A 19,499-nucleotide genomic window follows, 5' to 3' on the forward strand; every position below is an offset into this window, starting at 1 on the left:
CGTCCCTGGGTGGGATTGAACCACCAACCTTTCAGTTAACAGCCGAACGTGCTAACCAATTGCACCACAGAGACAGTTTGCAAAAGCATGTACTGACAAAGGCTAAAAAGCATTCATCTAGAAAGTTTCCAAGAAAAAGGTTAAAAAGGCAATAATCTGGAGAGTTTTGCAAGATTTTTCTTCCATTGACCAACGAAGAAACACATTGGTACTTTCACATGATGAGTGAGTACTTCAGGATCTCTTACACTTACATGAGCAGCGGAGTGGCGCAGCGGAAGCGTGCTGGGCCCATAACCCAGAGGTCGATGGATCGAAACCATCCTCTGCTATGTGCACTTACTTTTTTGTTAATTAAATTCTTCCAAAACTGGGATTGATATTTTGACTCTTTTATTTTTACTTAAAGTACAATAACTTTTAACATTTTAATTTGTTTTAATAGTATATTGACAGCATTGTTTTCTTTCAGAAATCCACTTAATTTTCTTTACCCTATTACTGAAATGGTAATTGACAAAAACAAGCTACATTGTCACCAGAAGAGCAATGCAAAATGTACAATTGATATTTCAAAATCATCTTTCCAGCTTGAATTTCAATGATGCATTGGGGCAATGATTTTGTGAGAAACATCTTCACCCTTAAATAAAGATTTTCTTAACTTCTTACCTGTGTGCTGATTAGATATCACCTGGTTTTCACATTAAACAGATTCACACTTGAGAAAGCAGCAAGGATGCAGTGAGGTTTATGATTCCTGGTGTCAACCTGTATTATTTCAGTGGATATTGTAATGAGGATGCATCTTGCTGCCTTTCCAATGAAGCAAGTTTTAATCAGTAATAGGTGAAAAACCATTCCTACAAAGGTGTTAATCAGAGACTTGGCTTTGTGGACACTTTTCAGAGAGCAAATGTGTTAGCATAAAAATAAAGCCATAAAATGGAGAGCTGATTAACCACTCAATTGGATTTCTCTGCCTGCATAATTTTTTTTCTCTGCAACCCCATGCTAAATTGTGCTTCCTGTTTTTTATAAAATGACTTAATCAAATCTGACTCTGATTGCATCAGAGAAGGCCAGGTACCCTACACTATAAGAGGTGGTTTGAAATTTTGACTTGTCTACTTAAAGATCACCAAAATTTGATCACAAGGTTAATTACGTCCCTGGGTGGGATTGAACCACCAACCTTTCGGTTAACAGACGAACGTGCTAACCAATTGCACCACAGAGACAGCTTGCAAAAGCATGTACTGACAAAGGCTAAAAAGCATTCATCTAGAAAGTTTCCAAGAAAAAGGTTAAAAAGGCAATAATCTGGAGAGTTTTGCAAGATTTTTCTTCCATTGACCAACGAAGAAACACATTGGTACTTTCACATGATGAGTGAGTACTTCAGGATCTCTTACACTTACATGAGCAGCGGAGTGGCGCAGCGGAAGCGTGCTGGGCCCATAACCCAGAGGTCGATGGATCGAAACCATCCTCTGCTATGTGCACTTACTTTTTTGTTAATTAAATTCTTCCAAAACTGGGATTGATATTTTGACTCTTTTATTTTTACTTAAAGTACAATAACTTTTAACATTTTAATTTGTTTTAATAGTATATTGACAGCATTGTTTTCTTTCAGAAATCCACTTAATTTTCTTTACCCTATTACTGAAATGGTAATTGACAAAAACAAGCTACATTGTCACCAGAAGAGCAATGCAAAATGTACAATTGATATTTCAAAATCATCTTTCCAGCTTGAATTTCAATGATGCATTGGGGCAACGATTTTGTGAGAAACATCTTCACCCTTAAAGAAAGATTTTCTTAACTTCTTACCTGTGTGCTGATTAGATATCACCTGGTTTTCACATTAAACAGATTCCCACTTGAGAAAGCAGCAAGGATGCAGTGAGGTTTATGTTTCCTGGTGTCAACCTTTATTATTTCAGTGGATATTGTAATTAAGATGCATCTTGCTGCCTTTCCAATGAAGCAAGTTTTAATCAGTAATAGGTGAAAAACCATTCCTACAAAGGTGTTAATCAGAGACTTGGCTTTGTGGACACTTTTCAGAGAGCAAATGTGTTAGCATAAAAATAAAGCCATAAAATGGAGAGCTGATTAATCACTCAATTGGATTTCTCTGCCTGCATAATTTTTTTTCTCTGCAACCCCATGCTAAATTGTGCTTCCTGTTTTTTATAAAATGACTTAATCAAATCTGACTCTGATTGCATCAGAAAAGGCCAGATACCCTACACTATAAGAGGTGGTTTGAAATTTTGACTTGTCTACTTAAAGATCACCAAAATTTGATCACACGGTCAATAACATCCCTGGGTGGGATTGAACCACCAACCTTTAGGTTAACAGCTGAATGCACTTACCGATTGCACCACAGAGACAGCTTGCAAAAGCATGTACTGACAAAGGCTAAAAAGCATTCATCTAGAAAGTTTCCTAGAAAAAGGTTAAAAAGGCAATAATCTGGAGAGTTTTGCAAGATTTTTCTTCCATTGACCAACGAAGAAACACATTGGTACTTTCACATGATGAGTGAGTACTTCAGGATCTCTGACACTAACATGAGCAGCAGAGTGGCGCAGCGGAAGCGTGCTGGGCCCATAACCCAGAGGTCGATGAATTGAAACCATCCTCTGCTATGTGCATTTATTTTTTTGTTAATTAAATTCTTCCAAAACTGGGATTAATATTTTGACTCTTTTATTTTTACTTAAAGTACAATAACTTTTAACATTTTAATTTGTTTTAATAGTATATTGACAGCATTGTTTTCTTTCAGAAATCCACTTAATTTTCTTTACCCTATTACTGAAATGGTAATTGACAAAAACAAGCTACATTGTCACCAGAAGAGCAATGCAAAATGTACAATTGATATTTCAAAATCATCTTTCCAGCTTGAATTTCAATGATGCATTGGGGCAATGATTTTGTGAGAAACATCTTCACCCTTAAATAAAGATTTTCTTAACTTCTTACCTGTGTGCTGATTAGATATCACCTGGTTTTCACATTAAACAGATTCACACTTGAGAAAGCAGCAAGGATGCAGTGAGGTTTATGTTTCCTGGTGTCAACCTGTATTATTTCAGTGGACATTGTAATGAGGATGCATCTTGCTGCCTTTCCAATGAAGCAAGTTTTAATCAGTAATAGGTGAAAAACCATTCCTACAAAGGTATTAATCAGAGACTTGGCTTTGTGGACACTTTTCAGAGAGCAAATGTGTTAGCATAAAAATAAAGCCATCAAATGGAGAGCTGATTAATCACTCAATTGGATTTCTCTGCCTGCATAATTTTTTTTCTCTGCAACCCCATGCTAAATTGTGCTTCCTGTTTTTTATAAAATGACTTAATCAAATCTGACTCTGATTGCATCAGAGAAGGCCAGATACCCTACACTATAAGAGGTGGTTTGAAATTTTGACTTGTCTACTTAAAGATCACCAAAATTTGATCACACGGTCAATTACGTCCCTGGGTGGGATTGAACCACCAACCTTTCGGTTAACAGCCGAATGCGCTAACAGATTGCACTACAATGACAGCTTGCAAAAGCATGTACTGACAAAGGCTAAAAAGCATTAATCTAGAAAGTTTCCTAGAAAAAGTTTAAAAAGGCAATAATCTGGAGAGTTTTGCAAGATTTTTCTTCCATTGACCAATGAAGAAACACATTGGTACTTTCACATGATGAGTGAGTACTTCATGATCTCGGACACTTACATGAGCAGCAGAGTGGCGCAGCGGAAGCGTGCTGGGCCCATAACCCAGAGGTCGATGAATCGAAACCATCCTCTGCTATGTGCACTTATTTTTTTGTTAATTAAATTCTTCCAAAACTGGGATTGATATTTTGACTCTTTTATTTTTACTTAAATTACAATAACTTTTAACATTTTTATTTGTTTTAATAGTATATTGACAGCATTGTTTTCTTTCAGAAATCCACTTAATTTTCTTTACCCTATTACTGAAATGGTAATTGACAAAAACAAGCTACATTGTCACCAGAAGAGCAATGCAAAATGTACAATTGATATTTCAAAATCATCTTTCCAGCTTGAATTTCAATGATGCATTGGGGCAACGATTTTGTGAGAAACATCTTCACCCTTAAAGAAAGATTTTCTTAACTTCTTACCTGTGTGCTGATTAGATATCACCTGGTTTTCACATTAAACAGATTCCCACTTGAGAAAGCAGCAAGGATGCAGTGAGGTTTATGTTTCCTGGTGTCAACCTGTATTATTTCAGTGGACATTGTAATGAGGATGCATCTTGCTGCCTTTCCAATGAAGCAAGTTTTAATCAGTAATAGGTGCAAAACCATTCCTACAAAGGTGTTAATCAGAGACTTGGCTTTGTGGACACTTTTCAGAGAGCAAATGTGTTAGCATAAAAATAAAGCCATAAAATGGAGAGCTGATTAATCACTCAATTGGATTTCTCTGCCTGCATAATATTTTTCTCTGCAACCCCATGCTAAATTGTGCTTCCTGTTTTTTATAAAATGACTTAATCAAATCTGACTCTGATTGCATCAGAGAAGGCCAGGTACCCTACACTATAAGAGGTGGTTTGAAATTTTGACTTGTCTACTTAAAGATCAGCAAAATTTGATCACAAGGTCAATTACGTCCCTGGGTGGTATTGAACCACCAGCCTTTCGGTTAACAGCCAAATGCTCTAACCGATTGCACCACAGAGACAACTTGCAAAAGCATGTACTAACAAAGGCTAAAAAGCATTCATCTAGAAAGTTTCCTAGAAAAAGGTTAAAAAGGCAATAATCTGGAGAGTTTTGCAAGATTTTTCTTCCATTAACCAACGAAGAAACACATTGGTACTTTCACATGATGAGTGAGTACTTCAGGATCTCTGGCACTTACATGAGCAGCAGAGTGGCGCAGCGGAAGCGTGCTGGGCCCATAACCCTGAGGTCGGTGGATCGAAACCATCCTCTGCTATGTGCACTTATTTTTTTGTTAATTAAATTCTTCCAAAACTGGAATTGATATTTTGACTCTTTTATTTTTACTTAAAGTACAATAACTTTTAACATTTTAATTTGTTTTAATAGTATATTGACAGCATTGTTTTCTTTCAGAAATCCACTTAATTTTCTTTACCCTATTACTGAAATGGTAATTGACAAAAACAAGCTACATTGTCACCAGAAGAGCAATGCAAAATGTACAATTGATATTTCAAAATCATCTTTCCATCTTGAATTTCAATGATGCATTGGGGCAACGATTTTGTGAGAAACATCTTCACGCTTAAAGAAAGATTTTCTAAACTTCTTACCTGTGTGCTGATTAGATATCACCTGGTTTTCACATTAAACAGATTCCCACTTGAGAAAGCAGCAAGGATGCAGTGAGGTTTATGTTTCCTGGTGTCAACCTGTATTATTTCAGTGGACATTGTAATGAGGATGCATCTTGCTGCCTTTCCAATGAAGCAAGTTTTAATCAGTAATAGGTGAAAAACCATTCCTACAAAGGTGTTAATCAGAGACTTGGCTTTGTGGACACTTTTCAGAGAGCAAATGTGTTAGCATAAAAATAAAGCCATAAAATGGAGAGCTGATTAATCACTCAATTGGATTTCTCTGCCTGCATAATTTTTTTTCTCTGCAACCCCATGCTAAATTGTGCTTCCTGTTTTTTATAAAATGACTTAATCAAATCTGACTGCATCAGAGAAGGCCAGGTACCCTACACTATAAGAGGTGGTTTGAAATTTTGACTTGTCTACTTAAAGATCACCAAAATTTGATCACAAGGTCAATTACATCCCTGGGTGTGATTGAACCACCAACCTTTCGGTTAACAGCCAAATGCGCTAACCGATTGCGCCACAGAGACAGCTTGCAAAAGCATGTGCTGACAAAGACTAAAAAGCATTCATCTAGAAAGTTTCCTAGAAAAAGGTTAAAAAGGCAATAATCTGGAGAGTTTTGCAAGATTTTTCTTCCATTGACCAACGAAGAAACACATTGGTACTTTCACATGATGAGTGAGTACTTCAGGATCTCTGACAATTATGTGAGCAGCAGAGTGGCGCAGCGGAAGCGTGCTGGGCCCATAACCCAGAGGTCGGTGGATCGAAACCATCCTCTGCTATGTGCACTTATTTTTTTGTTAATTAAATTCTTCCAAAACTGGAATTGATATTTTGACTCTTTTATTTTTACTTAAAGTACAATAACTTTTAACATTTTAATTTGTTTTAATAGTATATTGACAGCATTGTTTTCTTTCAGAAATCCACTTAATTTTCTTTACCCTATTACTGAAATGGTAATTGACAAAAACAAGCTACATTGTCACCAGAAGAGCAATGCAAAATGTACAATTGATATTTCAAAATCATCTTTCCAGCTTGAATTTCAATGATGCATTGGGGCAACGATTTTGTGAGAAACATCTTCACCCTTAAAGAAAGATTTTATTAACTTCTTACCTGTGTGCTGATTAGATATCACCTGGTTTTCACATTAAACAGATTCCCACTTGAGAAAGCAGCAAGGATGCAGTGAGGTTTATGTTTCCTGGTGTCATCCTGTATTATTTCAGTGGACATTGTAATGAGGATGCATCTTGCTGCCTTTCCAATGAAGCAAGTTTTAATCAGTAATAGGTGAAAAAACATTCCAACAAAGGTGTTAATCAGAGACTTGGCTTTGTGGACACTTTTCAGAGAGCAAATGTGTTAGCATAAAAATAAAGCCATAAAATGGAGAGCTGATTATTTACACTCAATTGGATTTCTCTGCCTGCATAATTTTTTTTCTCCGCAACCCCATGCTAAATTGTGCTTCCTGTTTTTTATAAAATGACTTAATCAAATCTGACTCTGATTGCATCAGAGAAGGCCAGATACCCTACACTATAAGAGGTGGTTTGAAATTTTGACTTGTCTACTTAAAGATCACCAAAATTTGATCACAAGGTCAATTACGTCCCTGGGTGTGATTGAACCACCAACCTTTCGGTTAACAGCCGAATGCGCTAACCGATTGCGCCACAGAGACAGCTTGCAAAAGCATGTGCTGACAAAGGCTAAAAAGCATTTATCTAGAAAGTTTCCTAGAAAAAGGTTAAAAAGGCAATAATCTGGAGAGTTTTGCAAGATTTTTCTTCCATTGACCAACGAAGAAACACATTGGTACTTTCACATGATGAGTGAGTACTTCAGGATCTCTGGCACTTACATGAGCAGCAGAGTGGCGCAGCGGAAGCGTGCTGGGCACATAACCCAGAGGTCGGTGGATCGAAACCATCCTCTGCTATGTGCACTTATTTTTTTGTTAATTAAATTCTTCCAAAACTGGAATTGATATTTTGACTCTTTTATTTTTACTTAAAGTACAATAACTTTTAACATTTTAATTTGTTTTAATAGTATATTGACAGCATTGTTTTCTTTCAGAAATCCACTTAATTTTCTTTACCCTATTACTGAAATGGTAATTGACAAAAACAAGCTACATTGTCACCAGAAGAGCAATGCAAAATGTACAATTGATATTTCAAAATCATCTTTCCAGCTTGAATTTCAATGATGCATTGGGGCAACGGTTTTGTGAGAAACATCTTCACCCTTAAAGAAAGATTTTATTAACTTCTTACCTGTGTGCTGATTAGATATCACCTGGTTTTCACATTAAACAGATTCCCACTTGAGAAAGCAGCAAGGATGCAGTGAGGTTTATGTTTCCTGGTGTCAACCTGTATTATTTCAGTGGACATTGTAATGAGGATGCATCTTGCTGCCTTTCCAATGAAGCAAGTTTTAATCAGTAATAGGTGAAAAACCATTCCTACAAAGGTGTTAATCAGAGACTTGGCTTTGTGGACACTTTTCAGAGAGCAAATGTGTTAGCATAAAAATAAAGCCATAAAATGGAGAGCTGATTAATCACTCAATTGGATTTCTCTGCCTGCATAATTTTTTTTCTCTGCAACCCCAATGCTAAATTGTGCTTCCTGTTTTTTATAAAATGACTTAATCAAATATGACTCTGATTGCATCAGAGAAGGCCAGGTACCCTACACCATAAAAGGTGGTTTGAAATTTTGACTTGTCTACTTAAATATCACCAAAATTTGATCACAAGGTCAATTACGTCCCTGGGTGGGATTGAACCACCAACCTTTCGGTTAACAGCCGAATGCGCTAACCGATTGCACCACAGAGACAGCTTGCAAAAGCATCTACTGACAAAGGCTAAAAAGCATTCATCTAGAAAGTTTCCCAGAAAAAGGTTAAAAAGGCAATAATCTGGAGAGTTTTGCAAGATTTTTCTTCCATTGACCAGCGAAGAAACACATTGGTACTTTCACATGATGAGTGAGTACTTCAGGATCTCTGACACTTATGTGAGCAGCAGAGTGGCGCAGCGGAAGCGTGCTAGGCCCATAACCCAGAGGTCGGTGGATCAAAACCATCCTTTGCTATGTGCACTTATTTTTTTGTTAATTAAATTCTTCCAAAACTGGAATTGATATTTTGACTCTTTTATTTTTACTTAAAGTACAATAACTTTTAACATTTTAATTTGTTTTAATAGTATATTGACAGCATTGTTTTCTTTCAGAAATCCACTTAATTTTCTTTACCCTATTACTGAAATGATAATTGACAAAAACAAGCTACATTGTCACCAGAAGAGCAATGCAAAATGTACAATTGATATTTCAAAATCATCTTTCCAGCTTGAATTTCAATGATGCATTGGGGCAACGATTTTGTGAGAAACATCTTCACCCTTAAAGAAAGATTTTCTTAACTTCTTACCTGTGTGCTGATTAGATATCACCTGGTTTTCACATTAAACAGATTCCCACTTGAGAAAGCAGCAAGGATGCAGTGAGGTTTATGTTTCCTGGTGTCAACCTGTATTATTTCAGTGGACATTGTAATGAGGATGCATCTTGCTGCCTTTCCAATGAAGCAAGTTTTAATCAGTAATAGGTGAAAAACCATTCCTACAAAGGTGTTAATCAGAGACTTGGCTTTGTGGACACTTTTCAGAGAGCAAATGTGTTAGCATAAAAATAAAGCCATAAAATGGAGAGCTGATTAATCACTCAATTGGATTTCTCTGCCTGCATAATTTTTTTTCTCTGCAACCCCAATGCTAAATTGTGCTTCCTGTTTTTTATAAAATGACTTAATCAAATATGACTCTGATTGCATCAGAGAAGGCCAGGTACCCTACACCATAAAAGGTGGTTTGAAATTTTGACTTGTCTACTTAAAGATCAGCAAAATTTGATCACAAGGTCAATTACGTCCCTGGGTGGTATTGAACCACCAGCCTTTCGGTGAACAGCCGAATGCGCTAATCGATTGCACCACAGAGACAACTTGCAAAAGCATGTACTAACAAAGGCTAAAAAGCATTCATCTAGAAAGTTTCCTAGAAAAAGGTTAACAAGGCAATAATCTGGAGAGTTTTGCAAGATTTTTCTTCCATTGACCAACGAAGAAACACATTGGTACTTTCACATGATGAGTGAGTACTTCAGGATCTCTGACACTTACATGAGCAGCAGAGTGGCGCAGCGGAAGCGTGCTGGGCCCATAACCCAGAGGTCGGTGGATCGAAACCATCCTCTGCTATGTGCACTTATTTTTTGGTTAATTAAATTCTTCCAAAACTGGAATTGATATTTTGACTCTTTTATTTTTACTTAAAGTACAATAACTTTTAACATTTTAATTTGTTTTAATAGTATATTGACAGCATTGTTTTCTTTCAGAAATCCACTTAATTTTCTTTACCCTATTACTGAAATGGTAATTGACAAAAACAAGCTACATTGTCACCAGAAGAGCAATGCAAAATGTACAATTGATATTTCAAAATCATCTTTCCAGCTTGAATTTCAATGATGCATTGGGGCAACGATTTTGTGAGAAACATCTTCACCCTTAAATAAAGATTTTCTTAACTTCTTACCTGTGTGCTGATTAGATATCACCTGGTTTTCACATTAAACAGATTCCCACTTGAGAAAGCAGCAAGGATGCAGTGAGGTTTATGTTTCCTGGTGTCAACCTGTATTATTTCAGTGGACATTGTAATGAGGATGCATCTTGCTGCCTTTCCAATGAAGCAAGTTTTAATCAGTAATAGGTGAAAAACCATTCCTACAAAGGTGTTAATCAGAGACTTGGCTTTGTGGACACTTTTCAGAGAGCAAATGTGTTAGCATAAAAATAAAGCCATAAAATGGAGAGCTGATTAATCACTCAATTGGATTTCTCTGCCTGCATAATTTTTTTTCTCTGCAACCCCAATGCTAAATTGTGCTTCCTGTTTTTTATAAAATGACTTAATCAAATATGACTCTGATTGCATCAGAGAAGGCCAGGTACCCTACACCATAAAAGGTGGTTTGAAATTTTGACTTGTCTACTTAAAGATCAGCAAAATTTGATCACAAGGTCAATTACGTCCCTGGGTGGGATTGAACCACCAACCTTTCGGTTAACAGCCAAATGCGCTAACCGATTGCACCACAGAGACAGCTTGCAAAAGCATCTACTGACAAAGGCTAAAAAGCATTCATCTAGAAAGTTTCCTAGAAAAAGGTTAAAAAGGCAATAATCTGGAGAGTTTTGCAAGATTTTTCTTCCATTGACCAATGAAGAAACACATTGGTACTTTCACATGATGAGTGAGTACTTCAGGATCTCTGACACTTATGTGAGCAGCAGAGTGGCGCAGCGGAAGCGTGCTGGACCCATAACCCAGAGGTCGGTGGATCAAAACCATCCTTTGCTATGTGCACTTATTTTTTTGTTAATTAAATTCTTCCAAAACTGGAATTGATATTTTGACTCTTTTATTTTTACTTAAAGTACAATAACTTTTAACATTTTAATTTGTTTTAATAGTATATTGACAGCATTGTTTTCTTTCAGAAATCCACTTAATTTTCTTTACCCTATTACTGAAATGGTAATTGACAAAAACAAGCTACATTGTCACCAGAAGAGCAATGCAAAATGTACAATTGATATTTCAAAATCATCTTTCCAGCTTGAATTTCAATGATGCATTGGGGCAACGATTTTGTGAGAAACATCTTCACCCTTAAATAAAGATTTTCTTAACTTCTTACCTGTGTGCTGATTAGATATCACCTGGTTTTCACATTAAACAGATTCCCACTTGAGAAAGCAGCAAGGATGCAGTGAGGTTTATGTTTCCTGGTGCCAACCTGTATTATTTCAGTGGACATTGTAATGAGGATGCATCTTGCTGCCTTTCCAATGAAGCAAGTTTTAATCAGTAATAGGTGAAAAACCATTCCTACAAAGGTGTTAATCAGAGACTTGGCTTTGTGGACACTTTTCAGAGAGCAAATGTGTTAGCATAAAAATAAAGCCATAAAATGGAGAGCTGATTAATCACTCAATTGGATTTCTCTGCCTGCATAATTTTTTTTCTCTGCAACCCCATGCTAAATTGTGCTTCCTGTTTTTTATAAAATGACTTAATCAAATCTGACTCTGATTGCATCAGAGAAGGCCAGGTACCCTACACTATAAGAGGTGGTTTAAAATTTTGACTTGTCTACTTAAAGATCAACAAAAATTGATCACAAGGTCAATTACGTCCCTGGGTGGGATTGAACCACCAACCTTTCTGTTAACAGCCGAATGCGCTAACCGATTGCGCCACAGAGACAGCTTGCAAAAGCATGTGCTGACAAATGCAAAAAAGCATTCATCTAGAAAGTTTCCTAGAAAAAGGTTAAAAAGGCAATAATCTGGAGAGTTTTGCAAGATTTTTCTTCCATTGACCAACGAAGAAACACATTGGTACTTTCACATGATGAGTGAGTACTTCAGGATCTCTTGCACTTACATGAGCAGCAGAGTGGCGCAGCGGAAGCGTGCTGGGCCCATAACCCAGAGGCCGGTGGATCGAAACCATCCACTGCTGTGTGCACTTATTTTTTTGTTAATTAAATTCTTCCAAAACTGGAATTGATATTTTGACTATTTTATTTTTACTTAAAGTACAATAACTTTTAACATTTTAATTTTTTTTAATAGTATATTGACAGTATTGTTTTCTTTCAGAAATCCACTTAATTTTCTTTACCCTATTACTGAAATAGTAATTGACAAAAACAAGCTACATTGTCATCAGAAGAGCAATGCAAAATGTACAATTGATATTTCAAAATCATCTTTCCAGCTTGAATTTCAATGATGCATTGGGGCAACGATTTTGTGAGAAACATCTTCACCCTTAAAGAAAGATTTTCTTTACTTCTTACCTGTGTGCTGATTAGATATCACCTGGTTTTCACATTAAACAGATTCACACTTGAGAAAGCAGCAAGGATGCAGTGAGGTTTATGTTTCCTGGTGTCAAACTGTATTATTTCAGTGGACATTGTAATGAGGATGCATCTTGCTGCCTTTCCAATGAAGCAAGTTTTAATCAGTAATAGGTGAAAAACCATTCCTACAAAGGTGTTAATCAGAGACTTGCCTTTGTGGACACTTTTCAGAGAGCAAATGTGTTAGCATAAAAATAAAGCCATAAAATGGAGAGCTGATTAATCACTCAATTGGATTTCTCTGCCTGCATATTTTTTTTCTCTGCAACCCCATGCTAAATTGTGCTTCCTGTTTTTATAAAATGACTTAATCAAATCTGACTCTGATTGCATCAGAGAAGGCCAGGTACCCTACACTATAAGAGGTGGTTTGAAATTTTGACTTGTCTACTTAAAGATCAGCAAAATTTGATCACAAGGTCAATTACGTCCCTGGGTGGTATTGAAACACCAGCCTTTCGGTTAACAGCCGAATGCGCTAACCGATTGCACCACAGAGACAACTTGCAAAAGCATGTACTAACAAAGGCTAAAAAGCATTCATCTAGAAAGTTTCCTAGAAAAAGGTTAAAAAGGCAATAATCTGGAGAGTTTTGCAAGATTTTTCGTCCATTGACCAACGAAGAAACACATTGGTACTTTCACATGATGAGTGAGTACTTCAGGATGTCTGAAACTTACGTGGGCAGCATAGTGGCGCAGCGGAAGCGTGCTGGGCCCATAATCCAGAGGTCGTTGGATCGAAACCATCCTCTGCTATGAGCACTTATTTTTTTGTTAATTAAATTCTTCCAAAACTGGAATTGATATTTTGACTCTTTTATTTTTACTTAAAGTACAATAACTTTTAACATTTTAATTTGTTTTAATAGTATATTGACAGCATTGTTTTCTTTCAGAAATCCACTTAATTTTCTTTACCCTATTACTGAAATGGTAATTGACAAAAACAAGCTACATTGTCACCAGAAGAGCAATGCAAAATGTACAATTGATATTTCAAAATCATCTTTCCAGCTTGAATTTCAATGATGCATTGGGGCAACGATTTTGTGAGAAACATCTTCACCCTTAAAGAAAGATTTTCTTAACTTCTTACCTGTGTGCTGATTAGATATCACCTGGTTTTCACATTAAACAGATTCCCACTTGAGAAAGCAGCAAGGATGCAGTGAGGTTTATGTTTCCTGGTGTCAACCTGTATTATTTCAGTGGACATTGTAATGAGGATGCATCTTGCTGCCTTTCCAATGAAGCAAGTTTTAATCAGTAATAGGTGAAAAACCATTCCAACAAAGGTGTTAATCAGAGACTTGGCTTTGTGGACACTTTTCAGAGAGCAAATGTGTTAGCATAAAAATAAAGCCATAAAATGGAGAGCTGATTAATCACTCAATTGGATTTCTCTGCCTGCATATTTTTTTTCTCTGCAACCCCATGCTAAATTGTGCTTCCTGTTTTTTATAAAATGACTTAATCAAATCTGACTCTGATTGCATCAGAGAAGGCCAGGTACCCTACACTATAAGAGGTGGTTTGAAATTTTGACTTGTCTACTTAAAGATCAGCAAAATTTGATCACAAGGTCAATTACGTCCCTGGGTGGTATTGAACCACCAGCCTTTCGGTTAACAGCCGAATGCGCTAACCGATTGCACCACAGAGACAACTTGCAAAAGCATGTACTAACAAAGGCTAAAAAGCATTCATCTAGAAAGTTTCCTAGAAAAAGGTTAAAAAGGCAATAATCTGGAGAGTTTTGCAAGATTTTTCTTCCATTGACCAACGAAGAAACACATTGGTACTTTCACATGATGAGTGAGTACTTCAGGATCTCTTACACTTACATGAGCAGCAGAGTGGCGCAGCGGAAGCGTGATGGGCCCATAACCCAGAGGCCGGTGGATCGAAACCATCCTCTGCTGTGTGCACTTATTTTTTTGTTAATTAAATTCTTCCAAAACTGGAATTGATATTTTGACTATTTTATTTTTACTTAAAGTACAATAACTTTTAACATTTTAATTTTTTTTAATAGTATATTGACAGTATTGTTTTCTTTCAGAAATCCACTTAATTTTCTTTACCCTATTACTGAAATGGTAATTGACAAAAACAAGCTACATTGTCACCAGAAGAGCAATGCAAAATGTACAATTGATATTTCAAAATCATCTTTCCAGCTTGAATTTCAATGATGCATTGGGGCAACGATTTTGTGAGAAACATCTTCACCCTTAAAGAAAGATTTTCTTAACTTCTTACCTGTGTGCTGATTAGATATCACCTGGTTTTCACATTAAACAGATTCACACTTGAGAAAGCAGCAAGGATGCAGTGAGGTTTATGTTTCCTGGTGTCAACCTGTATTATTTCAGTGGACATTGTAATGAGGATGCATCTTGCTGCCTTTCCAATGAAGCAAGTTTTAATCAGTAATAGGTGAAAAACCATTCCTACAAAGGTGTTAATCAGAGACTTGGCTTTGTGGACACTTTTCAGAGAGCAAATGTGTTAGCATAAAAATAAAGCCATAAAATGGAGAGCTGATTAATCACTCAATTGGATTTCTCTGCCTGCATAATTTTTTTTCTCTGCAACCCCATGCTAAATTGTGCTTCCTGTTTTTTATAAAATGACTTAATCAAATCTGACTCTGATTGCATCAGAGAAGGCCAGGTACCCTACACTATAACAGGTGGTTTGAAATTTTGACTTGTCTACTTAAAGATCACCAAAATTTGATCACAAGGTCAATTACGTCCCTGGGTGGGATTGAACCAGCAACCTTTCGGTTAACAGCCGAATGCGCTAACCGATTGCACCACAGAGACAGCTTGCAAAAGCATGTGCTGACAAAGGCTAAAAAGCATTCATCTAGAAAGTTTCCTAGAAAAAGGTTAAAAGGGCAATAATCTGGAGAGTTTTGCAAGATTTTTCTTCCATTGACCAACGAAGAAACACATTGGTACTTTCACATGATGAGTGAGTACTTCAGGATCTCTGACACTTATGTGAGCAGCAGAGTGGCGCAGCGGAAGCGTGCTGGGCCCATAACCCAGAGGTCGGTGGATCGAAACCATCCTCTGCTATGTGCACTTATTTTTTTGTTAATTAAATTCTTCCAAAACTGGAATTGATATTTTGACTCTTTTATTTTTACTTAAAGTACAATAACTTTTAACATTTTAATTTGTTTTAATAGTATATTGACAGCATTGTTTTCTTTCAGAAATCCACTTAATTTTCTTTACCCTATTACTGAAATGGTAATTGACAAAAACAAGCTACATTGTCACCAGAAGAGCAATGCAAAATGTACAATTGATATTTCAAAATCATCTTTCCATCTTGAATTTCAATGATGCATTGGGGCAACGATTTTGTGAGAAACATCTTCACCCTTAAAGAAAGATTTTCTTAACTTCTTACCTGTGTGCTGATTAGATATCACCTGGTTTTCACATTAAACAGATTCCCACTTGAGAAAGCAGCAAGGATGCAGTGAGGTTTATGTTTCCTGGTGTCAACCTGTATTATTTCAGTGGACATTGTAATGAGGATGCATCTTGCTGCCTTTCCAATGAAGCAAGTTTTAATCAGTAATAGGTGAAAAACCATTCCTACAAAGGTGTTAATCAGAGACTTGGCTTTGTGGACACTTTTCAGAGAGCAAATGTGTTAGCATAAAAATAAAGCCATAAAATGGAGAGCTGATTAATCACTCAATTGGATTTCTCTGCCTGCATAATTTTTTTTCTCTGCAACCCCATGCTAAATTGTGCTTCCTGTTTTTTATAAAATGACTTAATCAAATCTGACTGCATCAGAGAAGGCCAGGAACCCTACACTATAAGAGGTGGTTTGAAATTTTGACTAGTCTACTTAAAGATCACCAAAGTTTGATCACAAGGTCAATTACGTCCCTGGGTGGGATTGAACCACCAACCTTTCGGTTAACAGCCGAATGCGCTAACCGATAGCGCCACAGAGACAGCTTGCAAAAGTATGTGCTGACAAAGGCTAAAAAGCATTCATCTAGAAAGTTTCCTAGAAAAAGGTTACAAAGGCAATAATCTGGAGAGTTTTGCAAGATTTTTCTTCCATTGACCAACGAAGAAACACATTGGTACTTTCACATGATGAGTGAGTACTTCAGGATCTCTGACACTTACATGAGCAGCAGAGTGGCGCAGTGGAAGCGTGCTGGGCCCATAACCGAGAGGTCGGTGGATCGAAACCATCCTCTGCTATGTGCACTTATTTTTTTGTTAATTAAATTCTTCCAAAACTGGAATTGATATTTTGACTCTTTTATTTTTACTTAAAGTACAATAACTTTTAACATTTTAATTTGTTTTAATAGTATATTGACAGCATTGTTTTCTTTCAGAAATCCACTTAATTTTCTTTACCCTATTACTGAAATGGTAATTGACAAAAACAAGCTACATTGTCACCAGAAGAGCAATGCAAAATGTACAATTGATATTTCAAAATCATCTTTCCAGCTTGAATTTCAATGATGCATTGGGGCAACGATTTTGTGAGAAACATCTTCACCCTTAAAGAAAGATTTTCTTAACTTCTTACCTGTGTGCTGATTAGATATCACCTGGTTTTCACATTAAACAGATTCCCACTTGAGAAAGCAGCAAGGATGCAGTGAGGTTTATGTTTCCTGGTGTCAAACTGTATTATTTCATTGGACATTGTAATGAGGATGCATCTTGCTGCCTTTCCAATGAAGCAAGTTTTAATCAGTAATAGGTGAAAAACCATTCCTACAAAGGTGTTAATCAGAGACTTGCCTTTGTGGACACTTTTCAGAGAGCAAATGTGTTAGCATAAAAATAAAGCCATAAAATGGAGAGCTGATTAATCACTCAATTGGATTTCTCTTCCTGCATATTTTTTTTCTCTGCAACCCTATGCTAAATTGTGCTTCCTGTTTTTTATAAAATGACTTAATCAAATCTGACTGCATCAGAGAAGGCCAGGTACCCAACACTATAAGAGGTGGTTTGAAATTTTGACTTGTCTACTTAAAGATCAGCAAAATTTGATCACAAGGTCAATTACGTCCCTGGGTGGTATTGAAACACCAGCCTTTCGGTTAACAGCCGAATGCGCTAACCGATTGCACCACAGAGACAACTTGCAAAAGCATGTACTAACAAAGGCTAAAAAGCATTCATCTAGAAAGTTTCCTAGAAAAAGGTTAAAAAGGCAATAATCTGGAGAGTTTTGCAAGATTTTTCGTCCATTGACCAACGAAGAAACACATTGGTACTTTCACATGATGAGTGAGTACTTCAGGATGTCTGAAACTTACGTGGGCAGCATAGTGGCGCAGCGGAAGCGTGCTGGGCCCATAATCCAGAGGTCGTTGGATCGAAACCATCCTCTGCTATGAGCACTTATTTTTTTGTTAATTAAATTCTTCCAAAACTGGAATTGATATTTTGACTCTTTTATTTTTACTTAAAGTACAATAACTTTTAACATTTTAATTTGTTTTAATAGTATATTGACAGCATTGTTTTCTTTCAGAAATCCACTTAATTTTCTTTACCCTATTACTGAAATGGTAATTGACAAAAACAAGCTACATTGTCACCAGAAGAGCAATGCAAAATGTACAATTGATATTTCAAAATCATCTTTCCAGCTTGAATTTCAATGATGCATTGGGGCAACGATTTTGTGAGAAACATCTTCACCCTTAAAGAAAGATTTTCTTAACTTCTTACCTGTGTGCTGATTAGATATCACCTGGTTTTCACATTAAACAGATTCCCACTTGAGAAAGCAGCAAGGATGCAGTGAGGTTTATGTTTCCTGGTGTCAACCTGTATTATTTCAGTGGACATTGTAATGAGGATGCATCTTGCTGCCTTTCCAATGAAGCAAGTTTTAATCAGTAATAGGTGAAAAACCATTCCAACAAAGGTGTTAATCAGAGACTTGGCTTTGTGGACACTTTTCAGAGAGCAAATGTGTTAGCATAAAAATAAAGCCATAAAATGGAGAGCTGATTAATCACTCAATTGGATTTCTCTGCCTGCATATTTTTTTTCTCTGCAACCCCATGCTAAATTGTGCTTCCTGTTTTTTATAAAATGACTTAATCAAATCTGACTCTGATTGCATCAGAGAAGGCCAGGTACCCTACACTATAAGAGGTGGTTTGAAATTTTGACTTGTCTACTTAAAGATCAGCAAAATTTGATCACAAGGTCAATTACGTCCCTGGGTGGTATTGAACCACCAGCCTTTCGGTTAACAGCCGAATGCGCTAACCGATTGCACCACAGAGACAACTTGCAAAAGCATGTACTAACAAAGGCTAAAAAGCATTCATCTAGAAAGTTTCCTAGAAAAAGGTTAAAAAGGCAATAATCTGGAGAGTTTTGCAAGATTTTTCTTCCATTGACCAACGAAGAAACACATTGGTACTTTCACATGATGAGTGAGTACTTCAGGATCTCTTACACTTACATGAGCAGCAGAGTGGCGCAGCGGAAGCGTGATGGGCCCATAACCCAGAGGCCGGTGGATCGAAACCATCCTCTGCTGTGTGCACTTATTTTTTTGTTAATTAAATTCTTCCAAAACTGGAATTGATATTTTGACTATTTTATTTTTACTTAAAGTACAATAACTTTTAACATTTTAATTTTTTTTAATAGTATATTGACAGTATTGTTTTCTTTCAGAAATCCACTTAATTTTCTTTACCCTATTACTGAAATGGTAATTGACAAAAACAAGCTACATTGTCACCAGAAGAGCAATGCAAAATGTACAATTGATATTTCAAAATCATCTTTCCAGCTTGAATTTCAATGATGCATTGGGGCAACGATTTTGTGAGAAACATCTTCACCCTTAAAGAAAGATTTTCTTAACTTCTTACCTGTGTGCTGATTAGATATCACCTGGTTTTCACATTAAACAGATTCACACTTGAGAAAGCAGCAAGGATGCAGTGAGGTTTATGTTTCCTGGTGTCAACCTGTATTATTTCAGTGGACATTGTAATGAGGATGCATCTTGCTGCCTTTCCAATGAAGCAAGTTTTAATCAGTAA

The 19,499-nt window shown here is 36.6% G+C and overlaps 6 non-coding genes across 6 annotated transcripts; 2 read left to right on the top strand and 4 right to left on the bottom strand.

Annotated features, from left to right (window-relative positions):
* TRNAN-GUU (transfer RNA asparagine (anticodon GUU)) lies at positions 1-74 on the bottom strand. Its single transcript has one exon. It is a non-coding gene; the product is annotated as a tRNA-Asn (tRNA).
* Positions 75-260: 186 nt separating this feature from the next.
* TRNAM-CAU (transfer RNA methionine (anticodon CAU)) lies at positions 261-332 on the top strand. The gene has a single exon. It is a non-coding gene; the product is annotated as a tRNA-Met (tRNA).
* Positions 333-1,427: 1,095 nt separating this feature from the next.
* TRNAM-CAU (transfer RNA methionine (anticodon CAU)) lies at positions 1,428-1,499 on the top strand. Its single transcript has one exon. It is a non-coding gene; the product is annotated as a tRNA-Met (tRNA).
* Positions 1,500-8,165: 6,666 nt separating this feature from the next.
* Positions 8,166-8,239, bottom strand: TRNAN-GUU (transfer RNA asparagine (anticodon GUU)). The gene has a single exon. It is a non-coding gene; the product is annotated as a tRNA-Asn (tRNA).
* Positions 8,240-13,999: 5,760 nt separating this feature from the next.
* On the bottom strand, positions 14,000-14,073 carry TRNAN-GUU (transfer RNA asparagine (anticodon GUU)). The gene has a single exon. It is a non-coding gene; the product is annotated as a tRNA-Asn (tRNA).
* A 4,580-nt stretch (positions 14,074-18,653) lies between these two features.
* On the bottom strand, positions 18,654-18,727 carry TRNAN-GUU (transfer RNA asparagine (anticodon GUU)). Its single transcript has one exon. It is a non-coding gene; the product is annotated as a tRNA-Asn (tRNA).
* Between the last annotated feature and the right edge of the window lie 772 nt (positions 18,728-19,499).

This window comes from Pseudophryne corroboree, chromosome 4 (assembly GCF_028390025.1).
Source record: "Pseudophryne corroboree isolate aPseCor3 chromosome 4, aPseCor3.hap2, whole genome shotgun sequence".
Lineage (NCBI taxonomy): Eukaryota > Metazoa > Chordata > Amphibia > Anura > Myobatrachidae > Pseudophryne > Pseudophryne corroboree.